At 36.9% G+C, this 22,959-nt stretch overlaps 1 protein-coding gene across 21 annotated transcripts in view; it reads left to right on the forward strand.

Annotated features, from left to right (window-relative positions):
- ZNF644 (zinc finger protein 644) overlaps window positions 1-22,959 on the forward strand; it is a 97,923-nt gene that overhangs the window by 2,272 nt on the left and 72,692 nt on the right. For 3 of the 21 annotated variants that reach the window (XM_061411261.1, XM_061411264.1, XM_061411277.1), the window contains one exon: window positions 13,427-13,600. The exons of the other annotated variants lie outside the window; for them this stretch is intronic. The gene's annotated coding sequence lies outside the window, so the exon portion shown is untranslated. Of the gene's footprint in view, window positions 1-13,426; window positions 13,601-22,959 lie in introns of those variants that run through there. 21 annotated transcript variants of the gene reach the window in all.

Below are 22,959 nucleotides of genomic sequence, written 5' to 3' on the forward strand. Positions count from 1 at the left end.
TCTCATTGGTCTTTTCATTGGTCACATTGCTGGGATAAGGAGGTGACCATCTGCAACTAATCATGGTTATAAAACAAAACAAGGGAGTATGTTTGAGAGTACTTGTTATTTAGGTACTGTTATACTGATGAGAAATTCTGTGATGGTAATTGAAAACGTGTATTTAACTTGATATGGTGACGTTTTAAAGTGACTTCCAAAGTGAAACAAATTCAGATACAAAATACAGGCATATCAGATAATTTCAAAGCAATGTTGCTTTTGAATTTTGAGGTTTTCAAAATAATCTTGACTTAGAAACTTAACAAAACAGGTAGCTTGATAAACTTCTGGAAAGTTTGAAATAATTGCAGTTACTACCAGTTATTACATAAGAAATGAGGTAGATGCTAATGCCTTTCATTTTCTAATAGCATTTTAGTTGGATAAGTGGACATGCCACTTTGACCACGTTAAAAGCAACTTAAGACTAACTAGTGTACTGTTGAATAGTTAATCTGTAAGATCTGTTAGGAAATTCAACAAGTAGTAAAATCATTTATGATGGGGCCCCACAGTTATCTTTAACATCTTTGGATATCATGTTTAACAACAATAGGTACATTGTCTTTAGGTTTTAAAGCTTTTATGGGTCATTTAAGGCTCATTTCGGAGAAGGCAATGGCACCCCACTCCAGTACTCTTGCCTGGAAAATCCCATGGACGGAGGAGCCTGGTGGGCTGCAGTCCATGGGGTCGCTAAGAGTTGGACACGACTGAGCGACTTCACTTTCACTTTTCCCTTTCATGCATTGGAGAAGGAAATGGCAATCCACTCCAGTGTTCTTGCCGGGAGAATCCCAGCGACGGGGGAGCCTGGTGGGCTGCTGTCTATGGGGTCACACAGAGTCGGACACACTGAGGCGACTTAGCAGCAGCTAAGGCTCATTTAAATTATTGATTCTTCTCAGAAACTTGATATATTAATTTGCAACACTATGTGAGTGGATTTATATATACTTTGGTCTTGTGATAATTAAGAATACTTCTGGATTATTTGTAATTATGAAGTGAGTCTGTTGCCCGCAAACATCAAACTTTTTGTAGGTTTAATTTGTCATTTGAGTTATAAGAAAGGGAGAATTTTATTGTAGTTGAGTTGAGACTGTACTGGGTAACAGGAGGGGAAAATACAGACTCAAGGACAGTTACTTGAAGTGGTGGAGTTACTTGTCATTTAAACAGTTTAAAGAAATTGGTTGTTAGAAGAGATCAGGTTCATCTTTCTTTCACCCCAAATGCATTGCTAGTATATAGGGTTACTTATTTAGGCTCTTCTCACAATGTGATTCTAAGGGAAAGCAGGGGATCTCATTCTTGTGGAGATGCTTTTCTCATGACTGCTTTTCAGGCATATATTAAGGCAGCTAGCTGTAGCAAGCTGAATCCATAAATTGGAATGTTGAATTACCTAGCCCTAATTTTATAGAACACTGCTGCTGCTAAGTTGCTTCAGTCGTGTCCGACTCTGTGCGACCCCATAGACAGCAGCCCACCAGGCTCCCCGTCCCTGGGATTCTCCAGGCAAGAACACTGGAGTGGGTTGCCATTTCCTTCTCCAATTTTTGAAAGTGAAAAGTGAAAGTGAAGTCGCTCAGTCGTGTCCGACCCTCAGCGACCCCATGGACTGAAGCCTTCCAGGCTCCTCTGTCCATGGGATTTTCCAGGCAAGAGTACTGGAGTGGGGTGCCATTGCCTTCTCTGATTGAACACTAGTTTTAGCAGTTTTTTTTAGAGTTTTTAATTTATAGTTTATAAAACATGCTAATAAAGGATGGATAGTATAATACTTTAGATATTCAAATAAACTCCTTTTAACATTTGTTATTAATCTCTCTGGTATAGTCTGCTTTGTAAATATTAAACACAATTATGTAGCACTGACTGAAGCAGTTCTAGAAGTAAAGTCTTTTAATTGGGTTTATTAGGTGGGAATTGCTGCTTTTGATAGTGCCATTTGCACCATTGAATTTTGAGAGAACTGAGAGTAATGAAATTGAGAATAATCAAACTGATTCTAGCACTAGCTCACCCTGCTGGTTGACTAAAGTATTTCTCTTCTTCCCCCTCTTAAAACAAAATGAAACACCAAGATAAAGATCCCTTGAAATCTCAAAGCCAGAGCACTAAATTCAATTCGTGGTCTTCAGATAGATGAAGTCTACATGAAAAAAGTGTATTCTTCTCTCTAGGGCCTCACTTGCTGTTCTGTTTAATTTTTTTCTTAGATCTGCTGAAGCTAAAGTGCTAAGTTAACTGTTTTCTTTGAATTTACTAGGAACTCTTATGTGATTAGGAGTTAGTGTGTTTTTGTTCCGTTAGGTTAAAAATAAAAGGTAGACTACTGAGAAATGTTAGCAGTCCTGTGAGATAACTTTTCAGGAGAAAAGTCAGGAGGAATTTCCAAGAGGATTTCAAGAGGAAGAGAAGAAGAATTTTAGGGCAGCAGCAGCAGTGCATACTTCTCTTAGATGAGGGAAAGTGAGACTGTATTGAGATTACTGTTTCAAAGCGGTTGCCCGTGCACTCTTCCTCTACCAGTCTTTTGCCCTACCTGTCTGTAAGCTGTAACCTTCCCATTTCATTTGGAATTCTTGGAACTCTGATTTTGTAAGTAACTTTGTGAAAAGTATAGATGAGTGATTTGTTCTTGAAATTTGATTCCTATTGTGGTATAAGTGATGTTGGTTAGAGTAATGAATATAAGCTTTTAGATATTAGCCTTTTTAGTATGTATGTCATTCATTGAGGTTGAAAATGCAGTTTTATTTATTTTTTTAAATTGAAACGTAGTTGATGTACCATAGTATTTTAGTTTCAGGTGTACAACATAGTGGTCAACATTTATGGAATGATCACTACAGTAAGTCTAGTAACTATCAGACTGCATACAAAGTTATTATAATATTATTGATCATATTTCTTATGCTGTATACTACTTCCCCATGACTTACTTATTTTATAACTAGAAGTTTGTGCCTTTTAATTTCCTTCACCTATTTTGCCCATGCCCTTCTCCACTCTGGCAATCACTCTATTCTCTGTATCTATGAGAAAACACAGCTTTTTTTTTTTTAATTTTTATTTTATTTTTAAACTTTACATAATTGTATTAGTTTTGCCAAATATCAAAATGAATCCACCACAGGTATACCTGTGTTCCCCATCCTGAACCCTCCTCCCTCCTCCCTCCTCCCTCCCCATACCATCCCTCTGGGTCGTCCCAGTGCACTAGCCCCAAGCATCCAGTATCGTGCATCAAACCTGGACTGGCATCTCGTTTCATACATGATATTTTACATGTGAATGGCATTGAAAACACAGCTTTTAAAAGACTTTGTACAAAGTCAGGAAACTAAATATGTTATGAGTCAAAAGGATAATTTTAAAATAAAGTGCCTAATAAAGTGTTGTGATTAAAGCACCGTTTTTAAAGTGTATTTACCTGTTTTATATCAATTATTTTTCTAATATTTATAAAAGATGAAAAATTTTACCCTTTTTTCCAGAGTATTTACCCTTTTACTTGAAAGCATAATATTTTTTTCATCAGTTTCTTGAGGAAGATGTTAAACATAACTAGTACTTTCAAAACACCACAATTATTGGGGAAGGGGATGAATCCTAATTATTGTTGAATAGTTTGTGCAGGATGGGAGGATAAGGTTTAAAAAGAGGAAGTATTGATGTAAAACTGGTGGGATTAAGATCTAGCTCTGTGAGCACTAGGCAAGTAGATTGAATAATAATATCTTCGTAGAGGTTTGGGTTTATATTACATAATTCATGTAGTAAAGCCCTTAGTTTTCTGGTATGCAATGAATGCTGAATAAATATTAACTATTGAAATAATAATAATAGTTATTATCACCATTGTTTAATTGTTTTCACTACAGTAACTTGACTGGAGAAGGAAATGGCAACCCACTCCAGTATTCTTGCCTAGCAAATCCCTTGGACAGAGGAACCTGGCGGGCTGCAGTCCATAGGGTGGTAAAAGAGTTGGACACAACTTGGCGACTAAACAACAATAGTATCTTGAAATTTTCACCTGTCAGTGATCTGAAGCTGTATACTTTTTTAGTGTTCCATTTTGAGGCTTATGTCTTCAAAGGAATATAGGCACCAAAGTGTGGCATCTTCAGTGCTAGCATTTAAAGCTGTAACCAGCGTTAATATTTCAGGAACACGTTTTCTTTTATGACTATCAAGTGATGAAAATAATAATAATGCATTTGGGAATGAGTGCATTTTAGTTCTTCCCAGCCAGTGTGTTGGTTTACTTTGTTACAACATCCTCAGTTTCTTCACTCCCCTTTAGATTTTGACCATGAGGATTGTGGTAAGTATTAGTAGAGAGAAGGGCGAGAGTGGCTATGGATATTTGTGTGTAAAGTACATATAAACCCCAGATGAGAGTGAGGAGTGGCTTAAGCAGAAGCAGGATTGAGAAGAAGAATGTTAACCTTCTCACTGCTTAGTCCGACTTAGTCAGGGGAATTCCCTCAAGTAGCATTTCCTTTTGCTGTTTCCCTCTCCACACTTTTTGTTTTATACATGTCTATGCTGGTTTAGTCTTAAACTTATTTCCCAGTCTTTAAGTTTTTCTTTTACCACCTACTTCCCCCACTACCAATACAAATTTTAAACTTTAAAGGAAATTGTAAAAGGCAGCTAGTAAAAGTATTTTTTAAGTTCACATGAGGAGAGGTGCGAGTATGAAATATTAAAAATTTAGTATTTGTTTAAAAAAATACTTTCAATCGTTTGGAAAAGGAAGACAGGGGAAGTCGCCCATAATCTTGTCACCACTATATAATCATTCGTATTAAAGGAAAGGAAGATGAGACTGACATTAATTAAGCATCTATTATTATTCCTTATAATGATGCTACTTTATAATATATATATTTATATTATATATTCCCATTTCATATGCAGGGAAACAAACTCAGATTTAGGTCATATAGACAGTAAACAGTAGAGCAGCCAAGTTTGAATGTAGGTATATTTTGGCTACAGATGAGACCTTTCTGTTCTGTCTTCCTATCCTTTCATTCCGTATATCTGCCATTTTACCTTATTATATAATTTGTAAGTTTTGTTTCCTACTTATGAAACTTAACCTTATGAAAGCATTTTTCTGCCTACCCTCATTTCAGTTGGTGTCTTATTGCTCACATTGTTTATTCATACCCCCAAATAAAGGTTCTTTGTCTTGGGTGCTGGACGTGGTACAGTGATATTGGTCAAAATGGAAGCTGCTTTTTTCTTTAGTGAGTGACTAAGATGAAAAATAATCTAGCTTAATTAGAACTAATACTCTGGGATTAGAAATTCTATGAGTTTAATAGTACTGTCTGTCTGGTGAGACATTTAACACAAAATGGATATGTATAAGGAGAAGGCAATGGCACCCCACTCCAGTACTCTTGCCTGGAAAATCCCATGGACGGAGAAGCCTGATAGGCTGCAGTCCATGGGGTTGCTGAGGGTCGGACACAACTGAGCGACTTCACTTTCACTTTTCACTTTCATGCATTGGAGAAGGAAATGGCAACCCACTCCAGTGTTCTTGCCTGGAGAATCCCAGGGACGGGGGAGCCTGGTGGGCTGCCGTCTATGGGGTCGCACAGGATCGGACACGACTGAAGTGACTTAGCAGCAGCAGCAGCAGCAGCAGCAGCAGCAGGATATGTATAAAATGTAGGTAACATTTTAACAGTTTATAGCCAAATGAAAACAAAACTTTTAAAATATTTTTATACTCTGAAGTGTCTTAAGCTTCCTTGTTAAAAATCTTTAAAATTGATATTAAAATTAAATAGGCACTTAAATCAACAGAATACTAGTTGATTTTATTATATAATATGTATATAATATTTAGTGTGTATATATAATCTTTAGTATATATAAAGAGAATGGGCTTAATATTGAATTTCTTGCACTCACTGGGTGGATGCCAAATAAATCTATAATCTATAAATAGGTTGTATAGATCAGTACTGGCAGGTAGAAATATGTTGAGCCACAATGTGATTTAAATTTTTTTATAGCCACATTAAAAGATAAGTAAAATTAACATTTTTGACTCATTTTATTTAACCCCATATATCCAAATATTGTCATTTCAGCATGTACACATTATTGAGATACTTTACATTCTTTTTTTTCACACCAAGTTCTTCAAAATCCAGTGTGTTACCTACTTAAAGGACGTCCTGGTTCAGACCAACGGGACTCAGGTGCTCATTAGTCGTGTTTTGGACAGTGCAGATGTAGGTAGTAAGTTCTATACAAGTACCGAGAAAGGATAAAGTAGAAACTGAACTGTGTCTTAAGGATAGTTGCGAAAAGAGTATGCTGGGGAAAGAACATTCCCGTAAAGAAGTGATGGGAATTAAAAGAGGAGACATTATTAGAACCAAATAATAGGGTGGCTTGAATCCAGCTTAGGGAGTTTGGTTTCTGTGTGTGTGTGTGTGTGTGTGTTAGATAAATGTTGGAGGTTGCCTAATCCCGTGTTTTGCACATGAGCAGTTAATGAATATTGAATTATTAAGTGAATTAATATGAGGCAGAGTTTAAGAAAAGTGCTGGCAGAATGCTAACAAAGCCTTGTGGGTCTTATAGCGGGAAAGAGTTGCATTTAGGGACTACTGGTGTTCTGTGATTAGAAATATGATGGAGAAAGGATGAGAATTGAGAAAATGTTTTTAGATTTTACCATTATTGGTGACTTGTTTTTAAATGTTTTACTTATATATAATTTACATATATTTAACTGCACAAATCTTATGAATACAAGTAAATGAAATTCCACAAATAAATACACCCAGTAACTTCAACCTAGATCAAGGTATAGAACATTTTCTGCACTGAAAAAGGTGCCTTATGGCCTTCCTATTAATTCTCCCTCAAAGAAGTAACCACTTTTCTGACCGCCATCATCAGAAATAGGTTTGGCTTGTTTTCAAACTTGCTAATGGCATATTCGTCCTTTCCCAGTGTAGTGAGAGTTGATGCCTGAATCTGTCTCTTTACTATTATTGGCATTGTTGGATGAATTTGGAAATAAATTAGATGATAGGTAGTTTGTACTGTAGGCCTTTTTTTCCCCAGTGTGATATATATCAACATCAGAGATGTTTTTCAGTTTTCATTAATAGTAACCCTTGAGAGGTTTTATAACAAGAAAATTTGTTTAGAATGCAGAGATTTGAATTTCCTCCATAGGTAACAGTTGTCTGGCTTGCTTTCATTACAGTATCCTCTAGGCATATAGCCAAGAAATAGGTAGAAGAGGTCTTGGATTACCTCCTTGTATAGCTGCTTTTTGGAACCTCTTTATTAGTAGCTTCTAGGCATTATGTAAGTTAGCTTTCAGGCATTTCAGGTTGCTTAATAAGGTATTTGAGTATTTCTGATTGTGATTGTAGGGGTAGAAATAAATTTTTGTACTTTCGTTTACAGGCAAGTATCCAATCTCAACCAGAAAGATTTTGCTGTTTAAAAAGTGTAAAGAACGAGAATGCTACCTTCAGAGAGTTGCACAAAAGTTTGAATGGTTAAAATCTATGAAGGATACTTTGTAAATTGATCTGCAATGGAATTATTGATCATGGTTTTCACTTGTGCTTCAATAATTTTTTTGCAAATGGGATTAACGGTTACAGCATTGATTTTTCATGACTGTTGAGTACTGTAAACCTTATTGTAGTATAACAGTTGGTGCTTTTGGGAGAAAGATTTTTTTCTGAAACATGTATTCTTATAATAAAGTTATAAAAAGTACATAACAATGAAAATATGTATCTTCACATTCTAGTATGCTGAGTTTTGAGGAATAGATGTGTTTTGTAAATTGTGCAGATGTGGACATGAAAATACTTTCTCATTAATGTTTGGATTATGAATATTTTTGAGCTTATGAATGAAAGTATTTATATGAAGTTTTGTTGTTTGGAATTTGTACCAAGTTTGCTTAATAATTTCTTGCTCGAAGCATTTTGTTATCTTGAAGAAATAAAACTCATCTGTGAACTATTATTATGTAGGTTTTGTATTTGTGAAGTATAGAGGTCAAAATTGATTAGACATTGAAAAATATATTATCCTTAAAATACTAAGAATTTATATAATAGCTTTTGGGGACTAGATTTAGAATATTACAAACAAAATAATTAGCATGCTGTTATAGCTTTAAGACCTGACTTCTGTGTGTAGAAAAATAATATTTAAGGGAAAGTTCTATGTGTTTTGAAAAAATGAATGTTATATTTGAATTTGGTTTTGGGAGATGTAATTTTTTTGTATTCAGAAAAACCTTTTAACTGTGGTTGTGTTTCTCCCAGCCTTCTCTTGTTTTAATGGGGTTAATTATTGTATAAAATTCATTTAGTATCACGCTAGGATGAGAATGCAGATATATAAAGCAAATGATGTGGTTCCTGCTCCAGAGAGGTCATTATCTAAGATACAACTTGAAGAGTGCTTAATAATGAAACATTTAAATTACTGGATTTACACAAGATGATATGACCAGTGTGTAGTAAGACTGTGAAAGCTTCCTGGGAAAAGTACTTTTTAACCTAGATTTTGAGTAAGTGATATTTATAGATTGGTGGAGAAGGAAGGGAGTATCAGTTAGGGTGAAGGTTTGTTAAAAAGCACAGAGATGGGAATTGTGGAATGCAAGTATTTTCCTTGTTTGAGGTAGAGACTGTTTTAAATGAATGTGATAAAAAGTAAAGCTTATAAGGTTGTGACCTGAGCTGGAGGAATCTAAAAAAGTTTGTGTTAGAAATAAGGAGTTCTACTAAAGGCCACTGAACAGAAATACATGAAGAAAAATGAGAAAGATCAGCAGCCAGATATGATATGATTAGAGAAGAGATTAAAGTGAGAAGGGCCAGTTAGGGGTCATTATCTTGGTGAATGGTAGAGAGGGTATATTAAGAGAAAGAATGGATAGTTTTAAAATAAAACAGGTGAAAATGTGGCTCCTAAGTTTGTAGTATAAAGTTAATATAAGAATGGAGCCATTTTATTAATACTATCTTTTGGTGTTGAAAATAAACTTATGTGGAGACACAGTTTACATATAAGTTACTAATACTAATTGAGATAAAATTTGCTTTATATTAAAAAACTTAGGAGCTTTTTAAAATTTAACTTATGAGCTTTAAAAAAAAAACTTTGACAACTAAGACCAAGAAAGTTATGCTATAGTGGTATTTTTTAAAAATTGTTAGTACTGTCAACTATAGAAATATTTGAGATGAATAGTAAGAGATTGTAATTGTATTGTTGAGTTTTCAGTTATAATAGTACATTTAAGGCATGTCTTAAGAAATATTCTAATTGGAATGGGAGTTGGTATGAAAACAGAAGATAATAAAAATGAATAATCTGGACTACCAGTGTTTAAATTTTTTAGAAATAGATGTTTTAAAATTCGGAAGCAGTTGTGAACGCACTGCTCTTATTGGGGGAATCCCTAAAATGTAGTTCCCGCTGGGCAATAATAGTTTCTGGTATTTAAGATGTGAGATGTTTGTCTTTACTGGAATTTTTAAGAGTTCTTAAGTTGAATGTATACTGTTGTTTTAGAAGGGGCATCCCCAGTGGCTCAGTGGTAAAGAATCCACCTGCCAGTGTAGGAGATGCAAGAGACATGGGTTTGATCCCTGGGTGGGAAAGATCTTCTGGAGGAGGGCATGGCAACCCACTCCAGTATTATTGCCTAGAAAATTCCATTGTCAGAGAAGTCTGGCAGGCTACTGTCCAGGGGGTTGCAAAGACTTGGATACAATTGACCAAACATGCATGCATTGTCTTACAATGAGTATGATTATTAGAAAATATGAAAAATAGAATTATAAAATATGAAAAAATATAAAAATAATATAGTTTTAAAAGTATATTTCTGTCTCTTTTAGAGTTAATAAATAGAACAGAGTTTAGGAGTTAATAGAGTCTTGGAGTTTTAAGATAGTATGTTAGTCTTATAACAAGTTTATATTTTAACCATTCTCATAGTTAATATAGGCTTAACTTTAGTTAGTAAAGTTACTGTGGTTTCTGGCACCATGGTAATACAGGGAGGTACATTTGACTTCATCCAAGTTATCTGTTGAGACAAATCAGGTAAAGCAAAGGACAATCGTTTGTCCCCTGCTGTCAGTGGGAAAGGAAATGGAGAAGGAAATGGCAACCCACTCCAATGGGAAAGGATATTGGAGAAGGAAATGGCAACCCACTCCTGTGTTCTTGCCTGGAGAATCCCAGAGACGGGGGAGCCTAGTGGGCTGCTGTCTATAGGGTCGCACAGAGTCGGGCACGACTGAAGCGACTTAGCAGCAGCAGCAGTCAGTGGGAAAAAGCATTTTTATCTGTATCGCTGAGATTGGAGTTTCTATGTAGACAGAGTGGTAAAGGATGACAGCAGAACTATGTACTGTTCCATGAATATTGGATGATCTAGTGGTTTGGGAATAGGAAACTTGCCTGAAAGCCTTGCCCTGAACCTCATTCTTGAATAGTTCCATATTTATACTTTTTGTGGCTGCAAACTTACTGGAATAGACCCATCCTTACCTGTGTTCTCTGCCATAGGCCTCTGCATGCTCATAAGCAGCGAAAAATTACAACATAAACAAGGAGAGCCAGCAGTTTAAACAGGATGGAAACTAGGAAACCAAATTGACTATTCCATATATTTTGATCCTACTGAAACAGCTCATACAGGAGGGAGGTAGAAGAGGAGATAGAGGTATCTCTCTGGCTGTGGTGGAATCAAAGTCTTACGCTATGGCAGTGAATGTCTTAATGGTGGCATTGCCATTAGAGTGATACAAATGGTATCCTAAGTAGATGTCCTTTGGTGTGATATTGCTTGCCTGATTATCTCCTGGCTTATCTCCTTTTCCGTGCCTTATTTTCCAGCTTTCTGTCAAGTTTGGTTACCCAGTACCCTTCTAACAGCTTTTTCTTAATTTAATTGGAATAGATTTCTTTCCCACTCTCCTCCCCTTTATAAATTGCATTACAATTTTTTATGTGGTTTTATAAGAGTTAGAGGTGGCAGAAATACAAAGAAAAACTGTACAAAAAAGATCTTCACGACCAAGATAATCACGATGGGGTGATCACTCACATAGAGCCAGACATCCTGGAATGTAATATCAAGTGGGCCTTAGAAAGCATCACTACGAACAAAGCTAGTGGAGGTGATGGAATTCCAGTTGAGCTGTTTCAAATCCTAAAAGATGATGCTGTGAAAGTGCTGCACTCAGTCTGCCAGCAAATTTGGAAAACTCAGCAGTGGCCACAGGACTGGAAAAGGTCAGTTTTCATTCTAATCCCAAAGAAAGGCAATGCCAAAGAATGCTCAGACTACCACACAATTGCACTCATTTCACACGCTAGTAAAGTAATGCTCAAAATTCTCCAAGCCAGGCTTCAGCAATAGGTGAACTGTGAACTTCCAGATGTTCAAGCTGGTTTTAGAAAAGGCAGAGGAACCAGAGATCAAATTGCCAACATCTGCTGAATCATCGAGAAAGCAAGAGAGTTCCAGAAAAACATCTATTTGTGCTTTATTGACTATCCCAAAGCCTTTGACTGTGTGGATCACAATAAACTGTGGAAAATTCTGAAAGAGATGGGCATACCAGACCACCTGACCTGCCTCTTGAGAAACCTGTATGCCGGTCAGGAAGCAACAGTTAGAACTGGACATGGAACAACAGGCTGGTTCCAAATAGGAAAAAAGGAGTCTGTCAAGGCTGTATATTGTCACCCTGCTTGTTTAACTTATATGCAGAGTACATCATGAGAAACGCTGGGCTGGAAGAAGAAATATCAATAACCTCAGATACGCAGATGACACCACCCTTATGGCAGAAAGTGAAGAGGAACTCAAAAGCCTCTTGATGAAAGTGAAAGTGGAGAGTGAAAAAGTTGGCTTAAAGCTCAACATTCAGAAAATGAAGATCATGGCATCTGGTCCCATCACTTTATGGGAAATAGATGGGGAAACAGTGGAAACAGTGTCAGACTTGATTCTTTTGGGCTCCAGAATCACTGCAGATGATGACTGCAGCCATGAAATTAAAAGACGCTTACTCCTTTGAAGGAGAGTTATGACCAACCTAGATACCATGTTCAAAAGCAGAGACAGTACTTTGCCAACAAAGGTCCATCTAGTCAAGGCTATTGTTTTCCAGTGGTCATGTATGGATGTGAGAGTTGGACTGTGAAGAAAGTTGAGCGCCGAAGACTTAATGCTTTTGAACTGTGGTGTTGGAGAAGACTCTTGAGAGTCCCTTGGACTGCAAGGAGATCCAACCAGTGCATTCTGAAGGAGATCAGCCCTGGTATTTCTTTGGAAGGAATGATGCTAAAGCTGAAACTCCAGTACTTTGGCCACCTCATGCGAAGAGCTGACTCATTGGAAAAGACTCTGATGCTGGGAAGGATTGGGGGCAGGAGGAAAAGGGGACGACAGAGGATGAGATGGCTGGATGGCATCACTGACTCGATGGACGTGAGTCTGGGTGAACTCCGGGAGTTGGTGATGGACAGGGAAGCCTGGCGTGCTGCGATTCATGGGGTCGCAAAGAGTCGGGCACGACTGAGCAACTGAACAGAACTGATAAGAGTTTTATCTAAGTAAAAATAGCAAATGTTTGAAATGAATGGCAAAAATAATACTAGACATTCATATCAAGCAAAGGCTAAAACTTTTCTAGTCCAAAACCTTTGAATGAGAAAAAGAGAATTTTTTTTAATTAATAAAAAATTAGACCACTAAACAATAGTAGGCTTGAGCGTTTGTGTGATAAACTCAAATAGCATTGAAACATGAAGTAGTGTTTTTAGAGAAATTGGTAACATCAGTCTTTTTCAGGAGATTTTAAATTACTTCTCAGAATTTAATAGATTAAGTAAACAAAAATTAAGGCTATGAAGATTTGGATAGCAATATGCTTTATCTAACAGGTATATGTCAAACTTTGTTCCCAATAAATACACATTTTTTCCAATTTATGTCAATTAAAAAAATTTTTTTAATGTCTTGGGCTTCAAAGAGAATTTGAAATTTTAAATAAGAGAAATTGTGTAAGTCAATATATTTTGACTACATTATAGAAAAGCTAGTTGTTAAAGCTAAAGTGATTTTAACTATTTGGGTGATTAAAACTGTATCCTACTCAAACTTGAGCCTAAATTTCATACTATTTAAAAAGGAGCAACAGTGAAGAAGACATGCCACATCAAAACTGGTGAAATGCATATCTTTTTAAACATAGTGGATTAAATAACCATTTAGTTTGAAATCAACCCCCTTGTAGAATTATAATAATTTTTTTTAAAATCATAGGGTATCAAGGAAAAAACTGGAAAGTTGATCACAGAAGTAAAACTCTGGAAGCTGGAAAGCAGCAACTTTGTACCACTAAGAAAACTCAACTTTCCACTTTTGGTGGGAAAGGCCTAGAATGGTCTAGAATTGTGCTGTTGAACACTGTGGTGCTTCAGGAATTAGTGGCTGCAGGTACCTTAAAAGAATTGTCTAAGAGTTAATAACAAATTAACAACCCTCATGGTGCCAAGAAGATATTTCTTACCTTTATCAAGGTTTCCTCTCTGATACTCTGTTCTTGAACAGTAGGCAAGCTCAGGTTAAGAGTGTCACACTCAGAAACAGAATTGAGAAAAATTTTACATGTTAAACTAGGAATCATCGAGTCTCTTTCCTCCTGGTTCTGAAAATACTAACATCAAGCTTCTGCCCCCAAAGGCAAGATTGGAAGAGTCATTCTATTATAGCAAACTGATGAGGAAGAGGGACCAACAGATAATAATAGACGAGGATCCACCAGGGAAATCATCAGACTGATCATCTTACATTGATACTACCTATTAACAGAGAATTCCAAGGCAACTTTTTTTTTTAATCTTTTTCGTTATAGTTTACCATAGGATATTGGCTATAGTTCTGTGTGCTACATAGTATAGGACTCTGTTGATGCACTCCATACATAGTAACCTGCTCTGCCAACCCCAAACTCAATCTAGTCCTCCCTTCCCTGCTGCAACCTGTAAATTTTTTTTTTCTTTTAATGTTTCTGGGAGTGAGTTCATTTGTATCGTATTTTAGATTCCATGTATAAGTGATAGTATCAGTCTTTCTGTGTCAGAGTTCATTTATAATTGTGTGATAGTCTCTGGGTTCATTGACTAGACAACTTTTAGGTTTTTCATTTTAAACCTTTTTTCATTTTAAAATATGAGATTAAGGATGACTAAGAGGAAGTGGGTAGAAACTTTATTATAATAGTTTTAAAACTTAAGTTTTAAAAGAAAACTTTAAAAAGTTACCGATAATTTTGGAAATAAGGGGATAATTATAACTTTGAAATGAGAAAGGATATTATGAAGAGTCAATCCTTAGAAAACAAGCTCTTAGACATTTAGAATATGAAATACTTAACAGAAGAGTTAGAAATTTAGGATGTTAAATTTCTAGTAGAATGTTGAAAGGTAAAATTGAGAAAAGCTTTCACAAAACAGGACAAAAGAGTTGTGAGTTGTAAGAGAAAATAAAGCTAGAGGATCACTCTTGGCAAGTTCAACATATGAAAAATCAGAATTACAGAATGGGAGGAAATGGATGGAGGAAGTTATTTAAGAATAATTCCACAAAAATCTTTTGAGTTTCCACATTAAAAGGATTCATAGCATGCACAGCATAGTGACTCGAAAAAAAACCAAGCAACATGATAGAATTTCAGGCATCAGAAACAGGGAAATTCCTAAAAACTTTTGTTTATGGACAATATAATAGAGATTAGGAATCAGTATCTTTGGAAAAATAATCAATAATGAAATAATGCCTCAGAATCCTAAAGGAAAATTTATTTCCAAACTACTAATTCTGTACCTTCCCAAAGCTGTCAAATGTGGGAGTAAATACATAGAACATATGAGGTTGTTCGAATATTTACTTCAAATGCACCATCTCTCTCAGTAATTTACTAGAGGACCCGGGCTCTATCAGAATGATTGGGTGAATCAAAAAGAGGAGGGATCCAGGAAATAAGATTTAGCACAGGAAAATGATGATGGTGCAGGGAGATGCAAGGAAGGTGGCTGTGCAGCAGGTCTGAAGAATAATCAGTTCATCAGGAGGACAAAAGGGTCTAGATGATATATCTTCAAGAAACATACACACAAGAAAAAAGATTTTTGTGAGTTTATTTGTAAGGGATATTATCTGTAATTTTGTTTTCCTGTGTTTGACAAGGATCGGTGTCAATTCTTTGCGTGTTTGGTTTAAAGGTAGCTGTCACCAGAGAAGCCATCTGGTCCTTGCTTTTTTAGTGGGAAGTTTTTTCATCACTTAATCTCTTGACATTTGGGATTTCCAATGTCTTCTTGAATCAGTTCTGGCAGTTTGCTATTTTTACCCCCAGAAATTCGTCCATTTCATGTGAGTTACTTTATGCCTTGCCATTCAGTTTTTTGTACCCTTCCCTTATAATCCTTTGTATTTCTTGTTATAAAGCCAGTATTAAAACTGGCCTTTCATTCTTGATTGTAATACAGGCATACCTTGAGATAGTTAGGTTTGGTTCCAGATCACCACAGTAAAGCAAGTAATGTGAATTTTTTGGTTTCGCAGTGCATATACAAGTTATGTTTATACGATACTGAAGTGAATTAAGTGTGTGACAGCATTATGTCTTAGAAACAGTATGCTGCTGCTGGCTGCTAAGTCGCTTCAGTCATGTCCGACTCTGTGCGACCCGAGACGGCAGCCCACCAGGCTCCCCATCCCTGGGATTCTCCAGGCAAGAACACTGGAGTGGGTTGCCAGTTCCTTCTTCAATGCATGAAAGTGAAAAGTGAAAGTGAAGTTGCTCAGTCGTGTCCAACTCTTCGCAACCCCGTGGACTGCAGCCTACCGGGCTCCTCCGTCCATGGGATTTTCCAGGCAAGAGTACTGGAGTGGGGTGCCATTGCCTTCTCCATAGAAACAGTATACATACTTTAAAAAAACTTTATTATTAAGCATTATCATTCATCAAGTTGCAGCCTTTCTGCTGGTTGACTGTCTTGCCTCAGTGTTGATGGTCTTGGCCTCAATTTGATCAGGGAGGTTGGTTGCTGAAGGCTGGAGTGGTTGTGGCAGTTCTTAAAATAACAGTGAAGCTTGCTGCATTGATTGACTCTTCCTTTCACTTGAACACTTAGAGGCCATTGTAGGATTATTAACTGGCCTAATTTCAATATTGTTGTGTCTCAGGGAATGGGGAGACCTGAGGGGAGAGAGATACGAGAACAGTCAGTGGAGCCACCAGAATACACAGTATTAAGTTTACTGTCTTACATGAGCATGGTTTCTGGTGCCCCCAGACAATTATGATAGTAACATTAAAGATGATTGATCAAAGGTAGCAAAAAATAATAGTGGAAAAAGTTTGAAATACTGCAAGAATTACCAAAGTGTGACAGAGACACAAAGTAAGCAAATGCTGTTGGAAAAATGGTGCTGATAGACTTGTTTCATGCAGGGTCACTATAAACCTTCAGCTTGTTTAAAAAAAAAAAAAAGATAGTAGCTGTGAAGCTCAATAAAATAGGGTGTGGTGGTGGTGGTTTAGCTTGTTTAATTTGTCTTTTTTTTTTTTTTTTGATCAAGCCCTCCCTGAAGGTTTGTCAATTTTGTTGGTATTTTTAAAAATCCAACTTTTGATTTCATTGTTTTTATTTATAAAAATTCTCTTTCATTTCTGCTATAGTCTTTATTGTTTCCTTTCTTCTGTTTGCTTTGGGTTTAATGTGCTCTTTTTCTGGTTTCTTAAGATGGATGGTTAGATTATTGATACCTCCTTTTAAAGTAGATATATATAGCTATAAATTTCCCTTTAATCACTGCTGCTACTTCATCTCATCAGTTTTAGTGTGTTGTGTTTTTGTTTTCATCTCAACATATTTTATGGTTTCTCATGTGATTTCTTTGATCTAAGGAATATTTAGGAATCTTTTGCTTAATTTCCATGTGTTTGTTAATTTTCCAAATTTTCTTCTGTTACTGATGTCTAGTTTCATTCTATTGTGGTTGGAGAACATACTTTGTATGATCTGATTCCTTTTAAATGTGTTGTTTTATGGCTTAACATACGGTCTGTATACTGGAGAATGTTCTATATATGCTTGAGAAAAAAGTGTTTTCTGCTTTTTTTGAGTATTCTGTAGTTACCTGTTAGATCTGGTTGGTTTATAGTGTTTAAGTCCTGTTTTCTGATTGGTCTCCTATCTGGTTCTTTCTGTTACTGAAAGTGAGGCACAGAAGTCTCCATCTGTTTTTGCTTTTGTCTGTTGTCTATTTCTCCTTTCAATTCTGTAAGTTTCTTCTTCATGTATTTTGTGGCTTTGTTAGGAGTATATATATTTACAGTTTATCCATAATTTTTGATGAATTGAACCTTTTTTCTTATAAAACGTTCTTTGTCTTTAGTAATGATTTTTTTCCCTTCGTGTCTTGTGTCTGAAAATAATATAACCGCTAGAGTGGCTGTCTTTTGGTTACTGTTTGCACTGGATATCTTTTTCTGTCCTTTCACTTTTAAATTCTTTGAATCTTGTCTCCTTTTATTTTATTTATTTATTTTTCTTTATTTTTTTTATTTGTCTCCTTTTAAAAATTAATTTATTTTTGGCTTTACTGGGTCTTCCTTGCCTTGTGTGGGCTTTCTCTATTTGTGGTGAGTGGGGACTGCTCTTTTTTGTGTTGCAAGGGCTTCTCATTGTGGTGGCTTCTCTTGTGGAACACAGGTTCTAGGCTCATGGGCTTCAGTAGTTGCTGCATATGGGCTCAGTAGTTGTGGTCTGCAGGCTCAGGGCACAGGGGCTTCAGTAGTTGTGGTGTACAGGCTTGGTAGTTGCTGCTGGCGGGCTCTATTAGTTGTGGCACAGTGGGCTTAGTTGCTCCACAACATGGAATCTTCCTGGCCCAGGGATTGAACCGGTGCGGTCTGCATTGGCAGGTGGATTCTTATCCACTGTACCACCAGGGAAGTTCCTAAAATATGTCCCTTGTAAGCAGCATATAGTTGGATTGTGTTCTTTTACCCATTCTACCAAATGTCTGCTTTTTGATTGGAATACTCAATTAATTTGCATTTAATTCCAATAATGTAGAATTTATGTCTTTCATTTTGCTATTTGTTCTCTATATGTCTTAAAATTTTTTCCTGGCTTTCTTCTTCTATTGTTGCTTTTCATTGTGCCATGCAAATTGTTTTTCCATGGCTTTTAACTCCCAACAGGAGAAGAAACAGTCAACACTTTTTTAAATTAGACTTCTATATTATCAAGTTACCTTTCCCATGCTTTTTTTTTTTTTTAATTTGTTTTTGAAGGATAATTGCTTTACAGTGTTGTGTTGGTTTCTGTCATACATCAACATGAATCAGGCGTATACATATGTCCTCTCCCTTATGAACTTCTCTCCCACCTGCCACCCCATCCCACCCCTAAGTTGCCACAGAGCGTTGGTTTGAGTTCCCTGAGTCATACAGCAAATCCCCACTGGTTATCTATTTTACATATGGTAGTATATATGTTTCCATGCTACTCTCTCCATTTGTCCCACCCTCTCCTTCCCTGCCCCCATATCCATAAGTCTGTTCTCTATGTCTGGGTCTCCATTGCTGCCCTGTAAATAGGTTCATCAGTACCATCTTTCTAGTTTCCATATATATGCATTAGTATGTGATACTTGTTTTTCTCTTTCTGACTTACTTCACTCTGTATAATAGGCTCTAAGTTTAACTACCTCATTAGTGCTGACTCAAATGCATTCCTTTTTATGGGTGAGTTATAGCCCAATGGCACCCCACTCCAGTACTCTTGCCTGGAAAATCCCATGGACAGAGGAGCCTGGTAGGCTGCAGTCCATGGAGTTGCTAAGAGTCGGACACAACTGAGCAACTTCACTGTCACAGACACAACTGAGCGACTTCACTTTCACTTTTTACTTTCACACATTGGAGAAGGAAATGGCAACCCACTCCAGTGTTCTTGCCTGGAGAATCCCAGGGACCGGGGAGCGTGGTGGGCTACCGTCTCTGGGGTCGCACAGAGTCGGACATGACTGAAGTGACTTAGCAGCAGCAGCAGCATAGTCCATTTTGTGTGTGTGTGTGTATACATATACATATATGTATATATATGTATATAAACCAGCTTCTTTGTCCATTCATCTGTTGATGGGCATCTAGGTTGCTTCCATGCCCTAGCTATTGTGAATAATGTTGCAGTGAACATTGGGTACCATGCTCATTAATTCTTCATGTGTATTCAAGTTACTCACCATTGTCCTTTGATTCCAGCCTGAAGTATACTCTTTAGTATTTCTTGTACAACAGATCTGCTGCTGAAACCTTGTAGTGAATTTTTCATTTTCATGATTGTATTTTTCGGCTTTTATTTTGTTCTTTTTCATGATTTCTATCTCCTTATTCATATTTTCTGTTTGTGAGACATCCATCTTATATTTTTCTTCAGTTCTTTTGACATAGATTTCCTTTAGTAGTTCTTAGAACATGTTTAAAATGGCTGATTTGTAGCTTTGTTCACTAAGTCCAATGTCTGCGTTTCCTCAGAGACAGTTTCACTTGCCTTTTTTTCATGTGTATGAGCCATACATTTTTAAAATGTCATTTTTTTGTTGCTGTTGAAAGCTACATTTTAAATAATATGGCAGCTCTGATGATTAGATACTCTTTCTTTCCCAGCATTTGTTTTTGTTACTGTTTGTTGCTGTTAGCTAGTTGAGTGATTTTTCAGAACTAATTCTGTAAAATATATATTCTTTGCCTTGTGTGGCCACTGAAATGTCTCTACTCAGTTAGCTTAGTGGTCAGCCGATAATTGGACAATGCCTGAGATGAGTACGTTCCCAGTTTTGTTTAGAGGCTCTGTGTGGATGTTTGTTGGGGCACAGCTTTAACACTCAACCAGGAAATTTGTTACTTAGCTTTACCCTTTGTTTCCTGATGTGCAGAGCTTCCAGGTTAGCCAGAGGTGTGCACTTAGGGCTTTCTCAGGCCCTTCCTGATCATTTGCACAGCCTGCAGCTTGTGTGTGGCTCTGGGCATACATTTGACCGCGTAGATTGTCAGGAATATTTTAGAGCTTTTATAAGCCCCATTTTTTCTTTTTAAACTTCTTGGTTAGTCTGTTGTTGGTCTCATCTGTTATCCTCTGCCTCAGTCACCTATAACATGGTACAATTGCTTACAGTTGTTTTTGACAAATGCCTTTGGGGAAAAGGCTTTTTTTGCACTGAGTACACTCTTAGGATAGCTTTGGGAGTGGGGTCTTCCAGGAAACCACCAGACATGTCAAATAATGAACAGTCCTCTGAGGATGCAGTAGTAAAGGAACTGTCGCCCTTATCTGCCCCTCTTGGGTAACTACCAGGCTGCTGGTTTTCACCAGACTTGTGGACTGTTGGTTTTCAAGTCTACTGTGTTGGGAGGATGGGAAAAGGGCAGAATCGATGCCACAGAGTTTGCTGGTCTCATCAAGATTAGCCATCTTTCTTGAATAAGCTCTCCCCAGATTGCTGCAAGCCTTTGGTTAATTTCTAGTGTTAGGAAAATGTTGACTGTTTTTGTCAGTTTTCTTTTTCGTGTTATGGAGATGATTTTCTTTTTTTTTTTTTTTTTTATTTATTTATTTTTTAATTTTTTATTCCTTTATTTCTCATATGTTCCCCATCCTGAACCCTCCTCCCTCCTCCCTCCCCATACCATCCCTCTGGGTCGTCCCAGTGCACCAGCCCCAAGCATCCAGCATCGTGCATTGAACCTGGACTGGCATCTCGTTTCATACATGACATTTCACATGTTTCAATACCATTCTCCCAAATCTTCCCACCCTCTTCCTCTCCCACAGAGTCCATAAGCCTGTTCTATACATCAGTGTCTCTTTTGCTGTCTCGTATACAGGGTTATCGTTACCATCTTTCTAAATTCCATATATATGCGTTAGTATACTGTATTGGTGTTTTTCCTTCTGGCTTACTTCACTCTGTATAATAGGCTCCAGTTTCATCCACCTCATTAGAACTGATTCAAATGTATTCTTTTTAATGGCTGAGTAATACTCCATTGTGTATATGTACCACTGCTTTCTTATCCATTCATCTGCTGATGGACATCTAGGTTGCTTCCATGTCCTGGCTATTATAAACAGTGCTGCGATGAAGCGATGAACATTGGGGTACACGTGTCTCTTTCCCTTCTGGTTTCCTCAGTGTGTATGCCCAGCAGTGGGATTGCTGGATCATAAGGCAGTTCTATTTCCAGTTTTTTAAGGAATCTCCACACTGTTCTCCATAGTGGCTGTACTAGTTTGCATTCCCACCAACAGTGTAAGAGGGTTCCCTTTTCTCCACATCCTCTCCAGCATTTATTATTTGTAGACTTTTGGATTGCAGCCATTCTGACTGGTGTGAAATGGTACCTCATAGTGGTTTTGATTTGCATTTCTCTGATAATGAGTGATGTTGAGCATCTTTTCATGTGTTTGTTAGCCATCTGTATGTCTTCTTTGGAGAAATGTCTATTTAGATCTTTGGCCCATTTTTTGATTGGGTCATTTATTTTTCTGGAGTTGAGCTGTAGGAGTTGCTTATATATTTTTGAGATTAGTTGTTTGTTGGTTGCTTCATTTGCTATTATTTTCTCCCATTCTGAAGGCTGTCTTTTCACCTTGCTAATAGTTTCCTTTGATGTGCAGAAGCTTTTAAGTTTAATTAGGTCCCATTTGTTTATTTTTGCTTTTATTTCCAATATTCTGGGAGGTGGGTCATAGAGGATCCTGCTGTGATATATGTCGGAGAGTGTTTTGCCTATGTTCTCCTCTAGGAGTTTTATAGTTTCTGGTCTTACGTTTAGATCTTTAATCCATTTTGAGTTTATTTTTGTGTATGGTGTTAGAAAGTGTTCTAGTTTCATTCTTTTACAGGTGGTTGACCAGATTTCCCAGCACCACTTGTTAAAGAGATTGTCTTTAATCCATTGTATATTCTTGCCTCCTTTGTCAAAGATAAGGTGTCCATATGTGCGTGGATTTATCTCTGGGCTTTCTATTTTGTTCCATTGATCTATATTTCTGTCTTTGTGCCAGTACCATACTGTCTTGATAACTGTGGCTTTGTAGTAGAGCCTGAAGTCAGGTAGGTTGATCCCTCCAGTTCCATTTTTCTTTCTCAAGATCGCTTTGGCTATTCGAGGTTTTTTGTATTTCCATACAAATTGTGAAATTATTTGTTCTAGCTCTGTGAAGAATACTGTTGGTAGCTTGATAGGGATTGCATTGAATCTATAAATTGCTTTGGGTAGTATACTCATTTTCACTCTATTGATTCTTCCAATCCATGAACATGGTATATTTCTCCATCTATTAGTGTCCTCTTTGATTTCTTTCACCAGTGTTTTATAGTTTTCTATATATAGGTCTTTAGTTTCTTTAGGTAGATATATTCCTAAGTATTTTATTTTTTCCGTTGCAATGGTGAATGGAATTGTTTCCTTATAGGAATGCAAGGGATTTCTGTGTGTTGATTTTATATCCTGCAACTTTACTATAATCATTGATTAGTTCTAGTAATTTTCTGGTGGAGTCTTTAGGGTTTTCTATGTAGAGGATCATGTCATCTGCAAATAGTGAGAGTTTTACTTCTTCTTTTCCAATTTGGATTCCTTTTATTTCTTTTTCTGCTCTGATTGCTGTGGCCAAAACTTCCAAAACTATGTTGAATAGTAATGGTGAAAGTGGGCACCCTTGTTTTGTTCCTGACTTTAGAGGAAATGCTTTCAATTTTTCACCATTGAG

The sequence above is a fragment of the Bos javanicus genome, chromosome 3, assembly GCF_032452875.1.
Source record: "Bos javanicus breed banteng chromosome 3, ARS-OSU_banteng_1.0, whole genome shotgun sequence".
Classification (NCBI taxonomy): domain Eukaryota; kingdom Metazoa; phylum Chordata; class Mammalia; order Artiodactyla; family Bovidae; genus Bos; species Bos javanicus.